The sequence below is a fragment of the Gekko japonicus genome, unplaced genomic scaffold (genome assembly GCF_001447785.1).
Source record: "Gekko japonicus isolate JY-2015 unplaced genomic scaffold, Gekko_japonicus_V1.1 scaffold700, whole genome shotgun sequence".
Classification (NCBI taxonomy): Eukaryota; Metazoa; Chordata; class Lepidosauria; order Squamata; family Gekkonidae; genus Gekko; species Gekko japonicus.
In genome coordinates this window covers 284,833-294,053 of record NW_015163109.1, presented here as the reverse complement: position 1 = coordinate 294,053, position 9,221 = coordinate 284,833, and the positions used below count along the sequence as shown (strand labels likewise).

Sequence of the window (9,221 nt, the reverse complement as noted above, 5' to 3'; positions counted from 1 at the left end):
GCTAAGCACAGCAGAACTTTGCTCTGATTCCTCCAGCTACAGCCTACATTGGCTTGTTTGAAATTAATTCATTTTGTGCATGTACCCATTTATGCCCCCCACACATAATTTCTATACCCAGATACGGTCCTCAGGCTGAAAAGTTTGCCCATCCATTGCCTACTCAGATGGGGAAGCCCACAGGATCAGAAAATGGGACTTAGGTAAGTTGTGTGATTTTTTTTTGCCCCTTTCTGCGTGTAATGTTTCAGTCCTTCGGTTAGATTTAATTTGTGACAAGCCTGTATTTAAATGAACTGTTTACAAAAGCAAGGAACAATTTAGCCAATTAACCAGTGGGGTGACAGAGCCAAAGTCATGCTATTTCTTAAACCAAATGAAAGTCGGAATGCGAAGCTAAGATTACACTGACCAAGAATCAAAAGCTGTAATTCCACAGGGAAAGGATAACCAGTCAGTAACTACCTTCACACAACAAGGAAAGCAATTGGCTTACATTCTAACCATATTTTCCACAAGAAGGGACTTCCACTAGAGTAGAAGACAGAAGGCAGTATTTTCACCAATTCCTACCTCCTACTGCAGACCACACCCCAGTTCACCCTCCCCTTACTGTTCCCTGCAGAGAAGGAGATACAGGAAAGTTTGCTTCCAGAAGTGTCACTGACTGTACTAGATAAGATCTCAGCCATTGTGGTTAAAACCTGGCTGCGATACAAGGCAGACTACACTTACAACCAGTCTGGCATCTCATGATCAAACACTGCAATAGTATCAGCTTAACACGTATTTCTATAGCTGATCGTCAAGTATTTATAAATGCAATGCTTACACTGCAAGAATGCTCATCACAGTAAGCTATTTCTGTGACTGGCTGGCAACAACAACAAAACACTACTAACAGTTCAAAACCAACTAAAGTTATCAAAGACACTGATTCTTACAGATGCTTAAGGCCTTCCTGATCACGTAGAATGAAAGATCATGGACTGAACAATCACATTAATTTAGGCCTATGTGCTCCCTCCTCTGCCACCTCACATGCCTTGTGTGGAACTCTTTATTAGCATTAGTGAGTCTGATGCCAATTAACAAAGAAGAGTTAACTTAAAAAAACAGACAGGCTGTTAAAATGGAGAAGAGACAGATCAGCACATTCATCTAGTAGGTGAGCTTCCAATCTATCTGGTTAGCTAACTCCCCTCATGAGAACTGAAACTTACTGACAGGTTCTTTTACATCCTCTCAATTAATATCAGGCCTCCTCAGACAGTACCCACACATATACCAGTTTCAAAAACTGCTAGATGCATCACTTAAAATAATACAAAATAAGCTCTTTTTACAAGTGTAACGATACAAACGATGGTTTAACACACTCCAGATTTTAAAACTGTTGTAGTTGTGGCCCTTTTTAGAACTGATTACAGAGCAAAAACCTGGTTAGCTAGAAGCCCTTGCAATAAGGGGTGAATAAATGTAGCCTCAAAAATATACTCAGCATTTTGTAGAACAATGAAATGCTACAGGAACCCTTTTCAAAGAAAGGGGGGAAGAAAAATAAGTAAAGATGTATTAAGGTTTAAATGACTGATCTTTGATATATTCAAGAGCATTGACTATATCTTAAACACACATTAAACATGTAAGGCTGGTCTTATGTCAAGTCAGATTACTGGCCCATCTAAGCTCAGTATTGTTAACTCTTGACTATCATTGGCTCTCCAAAGTCTCAGATCTGTGCCTTTGGTATGCTTAGCTAATGTACAGGCCCACATAAGAAAGCTAACAATTATGTAGGACTTTTAAGGAAGCAAAATAATATCAGTACTCTTGACGAATAACTTCACATGGTCAGAAACATGGAGGAGTCCTGGTGGCATCCTTGAAAACACTTATAATATACTGCAACTGGCACAACAGTTGACCATACCATTCACCACCTTTTTATTTTATTTATTTATTTGATTTATACCCTGCCCTCCCCATGAAGGCAGGCTCAGGGCAGCTTTTAAAACAACTGTCAACAATACCTGCTTGCAGCCTTCCAATAAGATGAAAACAAAAGAAATATGGACAGGAAGGGAACTGTAGTTCAAAGTTGAGAAGCTACCAATGCTTAAACAACAAGCAACAGAAGCAGACTTATGGTTTCAACATGTCTGCTCCAATAACGTATAAAGGAGAAGACGGGTCAACTTCATAGTAAGTGCAAACCTCTCCCCAGGTTGTGAGTCACCTTTCCAAAATCTCCCATGCCCTGCTGGTTTCTTTCTTGAACAAGCAGAGATGCTGTAAATAAAGCTGGCTTAGAGAAGAACAGTGGGAGAGCAAGAGGGTCTGGGAAAGTTAGTAGCAGGTTCAGTTTCCCCACCACCCCTTTGGCTCTAAAAATAAAAACTGGACACTCACCCCCATTTTGTACATATTGGGCTAGAGGTTTAAACAAGTGTGTCTGCCAGTTACATGCAGTTTGAACCCGATAACATCAAAAGCCCACAGGCGACCCTGGTCGTGACAGTTAAGCCAGTGCGACAAAAAGGTTTTTTTAAATCCATTCTATGCAAGATACTAGTGCATCCATTGCCTTTAGCTAAGGAAGACACTGATATATTTTGAGTACACCCATAACAAGCTGAAAGCAGCTGTGAATAAGAATCACATCTGGATTTGAGACCAGAACACTCATACTCACTGAAACCTAGCAAATGTTAGAGACTGACATTTAGGAATGCACTGCTATGTTCATCCCAAAATTCGAGGGTATACAGGTTCCCAAATAGAACTCCTGAAGGATAAGAACCCAGACTCACAGCAGATGTCACCACACAACTCAGAAGAAAAGCCACAGGACAGAGGAGGTCATAAGATAAGACCTGGCCCCTGTTCAATCGACGTTTCCACCACAGGTTTGCTCTCTGCTGCAAGTGCTGCTCATCTTGCTTCTGCACTACGATGTGACAGGAACTGGGGATGACACTAATGTGCTATTTTGTGTGTCATCTTGTTGTTGTTGTTCAGTCGCACAGTCGAGTCCGACTCTTTGCGACCCCATGGACCAGTTCACGCCAGGCCCTCCTGTCTTCTGTTATCCTCTGAAGCTTGCTCAATTTCATGTCTGTTGCATTGATGACACTGTCTAACCATCTCATCCTTTGCTGTCCCCTTCTTTTACCTTCAATCTTTCCCAGCATCAGGGTCTTCTCCAGTGAGTGCTCCCATCTCATTTGTTGGCCAAACTATTGGAGCTTCAACTTCAGGATCTGGCCTTCCAGGGAGCAGTCAGGGTTGATTTCTTTTAGGATTGACTGATTTGATCTCCTTGCAGTCCAAGGGACTCTCAAGAGTCTTCTCCAGCACCATAGTTCAAAAGAATCTATTCTTTGGTGCTCAGCCTTCCTTATGGTCCAACTCTCGCAGCCATACGTTACTACTGGGAATACCATTGCTTTGACCATGCGGACTTTTGTTGGCAGGGTGATGTCTCTGCTTTTTATCATGCTGTTTAGGTTTGCCATCGCTTTCCTCCCAAGGAGCAGGCGTCTTTTAATTTCATGGCTGCTGTCACAGTCTGCGGTGATCTGGGATCCCAGGAACGTGAAGTCTTTCACTACTTCCACGACTTCTATTTGCCAAGGAGTGATGTGACCAGATGCCATGAGCTTAGTTTTTTTGATGTTGAGTTTCAAGCCCACTTTTGCGCTCTCCTCTTTTACTCTGAGCAAGAGACTCTTTATGTCCTCTTCACTTTCTGCCATCAGAGTGGTATCGTCTGCATATCTGAGGTTATTGATCTTTCCCCCAGCAATCTTAACTCCAGCTTGTGATTCATCCAGGCCAGCATTTCACATGATGTACTCTGCATATAAATTAAATAAGGTGACAATATACATCCTTGTCGTACTCCTTTTCCTATGCTAAACCAATCAGTTGTTCCATATCCGGTTCTAACTGTTGCTTCTTGACCCTTATACAGGTTTCTCAGGAGACATGTGAGGTGGTCTGGTACTCCCATCTCTTTAAGGACCTGCCATAGTTTACCCGCGCCTGTCGGCGTAGGGTAGACACAAGGTGAGCCAGTCAGTGTAGCGTGCGTGCAACCCCGGACATCTAAGGGCATCACAGACCTCTTATTGCTCAATCTTGGGTGGCTGAACGCCACTTGTCCCTCTAAGAAGTTGGATGCCGACCGCTCGGAGGTCGCATAACTAGTTAGCATGCCAGAGTCTTGTTCGTTATCGGAATTAACCAGACAAATTTGAATTAAAAGCTATTGTCAAAGAACGATTTTAAGAGTCAGTCTCAATGATACAACTCAATTTCTTGAAGTCTTCAAGTTGCTAACTTTCCTTCCAGGTCAGGTCCAAAAAATAAGCATGCTAAACACACCCACTTCCCTGAGTTATGTGCCAAGAGCGCATACAAACATTGGATTGCACTAATACTCAAGAAGTTGTCCTGGCATCGAAACTGGATTAACTAGTAGGCAAAAATCTAACCAGCTCACCCCCTAGAAGCATTTTAAGTTGTGCAACATAAAATGATTTACCTATCATCAGCAGTCTGTTTTACTGCTGATTTCATACATGTACAGTCTACATAAACTCCACCCTGAACTTTGTGCCAGAAAATGAGCATTACACACATGCAGTCATCAGCATAGAGATGTAACTGTGTAGAACCCACCATTTAAATAAGGAGCAAATTATGAGATAAGTTCCAACCAACTCTCTAAATGCTCTCATTTTAGATTGCTCATTTATGGGACTTTGACGGACGGAGCATCAGCTGCTGTCACCACACCTGGCCAGACCTTAAGAACTGTTACATACTGAGAGACTTAGCGCAGTGACTGGCAACCTAACAAACCACTTAAGACAGAGTCTGGGAATTTAGAACTGGTTAATGTAGCAACCTGAGCTAGCTCCAGGTATACATAAGCCTTTTGATGGTTAACAGTTATGGACTCTGACCAAAGCCATAATCATAAAGTGTCATTTCTTTAAGCTCCCTTTCAGGAGCTACAAGGAAGTCACTGCTACTTCCCTTCATTACAAGTAATAGCAGGCACAGGCACTGCCAAAACAGGGCCCCACAGCAAGCTGTAGCACCCTAGAGATCCCAACTGTAACAGACAGCCACAAGCTTCTGTACATCCCACCAGAGATTCTTGTGTGAGCTGGAAGGCCACCCCCCCACCCCACAACTCAGCTTGCTTAATATCACAGCCAAAAATAAAAACTTTTAGAAACTGACAGCAATATGTTTGCTTATGAAAGCGGAAACAAAATACCATTCATGAACCTCCCAGAACTTAAAAGAAGGTGATATTATGAAGCTTGGCTGGAAGCAGAATTATTGTCTTAGCTTAGCTAGAAAGCACAATTTTGTCTCCTCTGAACAGCAACGTTTAGCTGCTTTTAAGGTTTTCAAGGCAGAGGTTGGCATTTCGAGCCATGGTAGAGCAGTCAGTGGTGCCAAGAGGCAGGAGACCTAGGAAATCCTACAACAGAACCTGTCATTTAACTACTACCCTGGTGGTAACAGCTACACACATTACTCTGCCTTACAAGCTTGAAAGATTTTCAAAAGATTGCAAGGCTTATCAAAACCAGTTATGACACAACGGTCACAGCTGGGCAGATGGAACTAGGCTGGTGTGGCCAAGGCTCAACCCAGGGGCCTAGAGGTGCAAGAAACCCACCCCCACCATAAACACATGCCAAGGAACAAAGGCAATAGTAATTTCCCCAACAACAAACAATGTTGTAATGCTTCTAAGCAGTTTGGGACGATAGGTTGTCCACCTGCAATACAGCAAGCCTAAAATGATAGAAATAAACCGCCCATAAATACTAAAACAGAAATGTTATTTGACATTTGATAGAAAAATCAAACTCTGCAAACCAGAACAGGCAAAAAAGGGGCTCAAAACTCCATCAGAGCCTATGAGAGGTCTGATTAAATCCTGACCAAAGACTGATTCATTAAATCATTTGCTGATCCTTACCTGTGGGGAACATCAGCAAAAAGAAACACCCACTTGCTTCACTGGTAATCACTGACCACATTTCACACTTGCTAGACCTTATAAAAAGGAATCTACATTCCCTGTTATACAAAATGGGCTAAGAAGTTTTTTTACACAAATACCACAGAGGTTTAGGGCTATTACAAACTTGCTGCAGTACCACAGCTAAATCATATTTACTAAAGTTCTAGCATCCTGAAATAAGTGCTTAAATAAAAAAAAACTATAGTGCAATTTCTCGTTATCACCTTCCTAAATGTACGATACCCACTGACAGTTACAAGAGAAATGCATCCTGATGCAGACACTGCCCTTTGTGCCTTATATGAACGTAGCCAAACAGCTAAGTTTTATACTGTTTGCACAGTTATCGTTTAAAACTTTGGCCTGCCCAAAGTTTAGAATGACCCTGGAATTATAGCTTTGCCCTATTTGACACAGCTTCATCAACATATCTGAAGTCTGTAGATGGAATCTGAAATTAATGTATTAAATAAGACTTATCTTCTGAGTGCTACATATAATTCTTCAGCTTTCAGAAATAAGATGAACACACTCAGACAAGTTTGTCTGACCTATGGTTTTGATGACACAGTCTGACAGGGAAACCTTAATGTACCGGTTTTAAAAAGTAAAACAGATTCAGTATAAATACTTAAAAGGCACACATATTAAGACAAGCATCTCATATACAGTATGTCAATTTTGCAATTGTCATTCTAATGTACAGCTCAAAACTGGCATATGTACATCACCATTTCAACAAAAAAATTGTTGGCCTAGGATTAAAGATGTCACCTTCCCAATATCTGTGCTATAATGCTAACTTTTGTTAATGTCATGCTGCACAACTCATGCTATACTATGTGGGGAAAAAACACACTACAAATACCGAGCATGAGCATTAAAGAAGGCTGACTTTCAATATAAATGATGTTCTTTTTGCATGTGCATTACTACACAAACCTATTTCTACTCTGCTTTTCAGCCACTCTGCTTCAATGCAACTCACAACACAACACCAAAAGTGAGGACAAACCATAAATTCCTAATACTTACTTATACCACCAGTTTATAAGACCAGATAACTAAAATTTGCTCACAGAAAAAATCAAGTAACAAAATGAAAATAGGCAGATGTCCTATGGATTTGAAACAGGCTATTCATTTATAGTTTCTGTTCCATACAAAGCCTTAATGAACCTTAACAAATCTTAGTGTTTGCTGTAGGAAAGTATTTGTGATTTGGAAAATTTCAGCATCTGCTTTGCTCATCCCTCACCACACCCCATAGACACTCACATTTAAACAGTGCTGTGAAATACCAAGTTTCCATACATTAGTAACCCGGCGAGATTTCAACATTTCATGTAAGAAAGAAACAAAAGTGTACTTGTAGTGTGCAGCATTCACTGCACATTTATTAAAGTGTTCCAGAAGCTGCCGTGGACACGAGATATATTTATGCATATTTTCCCCTGTTCAGATTGACCTTTGCCAGCATCATCCAGCGCCCCTCCCCTTTCCAAGGCTACACAAGTTATTTTTTCCTCCTTTCACTGAGTTCTCAATGAGGCCTCTTCTACATGCTGAAAGCAAGCAAAGCAAAGCCCATGCTGGGTGTCTGTCTCCTGGAGAAGATTGCATCTTTTATTTATCGCCCCTTGGCTTTATTTTCACAGTGAATTCCTAGCTTAAATGTAATCAGCCAAGAAACCCTCCCTACATGCACTCCTGTCATTCCTCATCCCCTGCAAGTGGAGTCAAGCAGAGGCAAAAAAAAAAAGCCCTTGGCAATGCCAGCCAAACCAGAAAGAGGTTCAGTTCTGGTGGATGCCACTGCTAAATAAAGAGATGCCTCAATCCCTGCTAGAGGGACAGACCCAGAAGTCTCGAGGAATGTTAATTAGAACTTAGAAGACTGCCCAGAGCTAAACCATTTGCAGGCAGAAGGGAAAGGCACCATTACAGAGTGCATGAAGTCTGTCTCACAGTCCAGCAATTCTGCACAAACCAGAGCTGGCTTTGACTTTCATTTAAAGATGGAGAAAGATACCCTCCTCCCACACCCCACAGAAGGTACACTGGCACTGCCAAACTAAAACCTTGCCAGCGAGGAGCGCCCACATCTTTACACTTCGAGTGATACTAGCCACAAGAAAATGGAGATCGTGTGAAGAAGGAATAATGAGAGAGTGATGGTGCTTAGCTTAGTGGGTTCCAACCCCATACGTGGCCAAATGCTGGGGGGCAGCTGGGCAGAACCACAGGCTCTATTTAAAGTTTTACAGAGGAGCAAGCTGGGTTTAGTCTGAGAAGCAAGCAAAATCGAGTTGTGCCACTTTAAAACCACCAGCCCTCCTTCCCCTTTGTCAGATCCTTGCTATTTTGCAGGCAGTGAAAAGCAATGAAAGAGCCTCTTTTGTTTGGTTCTCCCCTTTTCATGGAGCAACAGAAAACTGAAAAGGACACAAACAAACATGAAAATGAGAAAGTGCCAGGTCCTGGGGGTGGGGGGAGCCTGAAGGCCACTGGAGATGTGCAGACAAACACAAACCTCTGGAAACAGGGCAACAACAAAAGATCCAGCTTCACATAAACCAACCAGGAAGTTTTCTAACAGAAATAACCACCCATCCGCCCGTTTCCAGAAACAGAGACTTACTCCCACAGCCCAGAAAAAGAGAAAAAAAGAAAAACAGAAAGCCTCTCATCCTCCCCCCCTCCCGAAGTGACCCCTCACTGGAGAGAAGGAAAAGGGGGGAACTACCTGCAAGTTGGGGAGGGGGGAGCGCCTTATCTCCCATAGAGAATTAAAACCAGGGTTCAGAGGAAGAGAATTTGGGTTCAGAAAGGAGAGCAGCACTTCCCCTGTTGGGGGGGGGGGGAGAAGGAGGAATAAAACCCTGGCTACCTCCTAAAGCTATCTGGCAGCATCCTAGACGTCTCTGCCTTCCTGCACAGCAGTCCCCCTGGGCAGCACCCTTCCCCCCTCTCCTCAGACAAGCCGCCTTTCAGCCCCATTTCCATCAGTAACCTGACAGCTTTATGACCCAATGACCTACCCCCAGCGCCACCAACAACAAAACCTAGAAGGACAAGAGCAACTGAGCGAGAGGGTGACAGCGAGAGACAGACAGAGAGGCTCGCAGGAGCGCCCAAGGAGTCTGTGCAAAGCCAATGGTGGGTT

At 42.7% G+C, this 9,221-nt stretch overlaps 1 protein-coding gene across 1 annotated transcript in view; it reads right to left on the bottom strand.

The window, feature by feature from the left end:
• Nucleotides 1–9,221, bottom strand: part of ZSWIM6 (zinc finger, SWIM-type containing 6) — a 123,067-nt gene that overhangs the window by 112,436 nt on the left and 1,410 nt on the right. The window lies entirely within an intron of this gene.